The sequence below is a fragment of the Pygoscelis adeliae genome, unplaced genomic scaffold (assembly GCF_000699105.1).
Source record: "Pygoscelis adeliae isolate BGI_AS28 unplaced genomic scaffold, ASM69910v1 Scaffold504, whole genome shotgun sequence".
In the NCBI taxonomy this organism is placed as follows: Eukaryota; Metazoa; Chordata; class Aves; order Sphenisciformes; family Spheniscidae; genus Pygoscelis; species Pygoscelis adeliae.
In genome coordinates this window covers 1-713 of record NW_008824555.1, presented here as the reverse complement: position 1 = coordinate 713, position 713 = coordinate 1, and positions in this window count along the sequence as shown.

Sequence of the window (713 nt, the reverse complement as noted above, 5' to 3'; positions counted from 1 at the left end):
GGCCGACCCCTCCTGCCCTGATGCGTGGGAGCAGATCCCAGTTAGGGCACCCTTGGGTGCAGGGAAATTCCTGCTCCAGCCCATCTCTTGGGCACCCAGGGGAGCCCGGCCGCTGCTGCCACCCACCTGCACTGGGGTCCTGCTCGGGATGTTCCTGTGGGAAGGGGACGGGCACAGGGACAGGGTCCTGTGCCCTGAGGAGGGGGTTTGGGGGCTGTTCTGCCCTTTCCTCCGCAGCCAAACCAGACGGTGACCCCACTTTGCTCTGCGCCCTGGGAGAGGGGCGGCGTTGCCAGCACGGCATCACCGAAGCTGGTCTTGGCTCTTCTCCACCGGCCAAAAAACGTCCCCGGTTGGGGACACTCAGAAAAGGCCAAGAGACCCCAGACATCCCGGTCTGGTAGGGTTTAACAGACTGGATGGGAGAAATCCCACTGGGGGACAGGGACGTCCCTGGGCTCATTCGGGTCCCTCTTCCCTCTACCTGCGCAGGCTGGAAATCCAACCGGCCCCCTTCAAATTGCCAGGGCAGGTTTGGGCAGTCGGGGGGACTTTGTGTCCCCTTCCCGTCCCCAGCCCAGGCATGGTGATGGGACACGGACCGGGGCGGACAGGGAGCAGAGAGGTCCCCGAGGCCGCTTTGGGAGCGTTTCTGTCCTATTTTCCAGAGCCGACAATGGTGACAGAGCCCCAGCTGGCGGCAATGCCGTGGC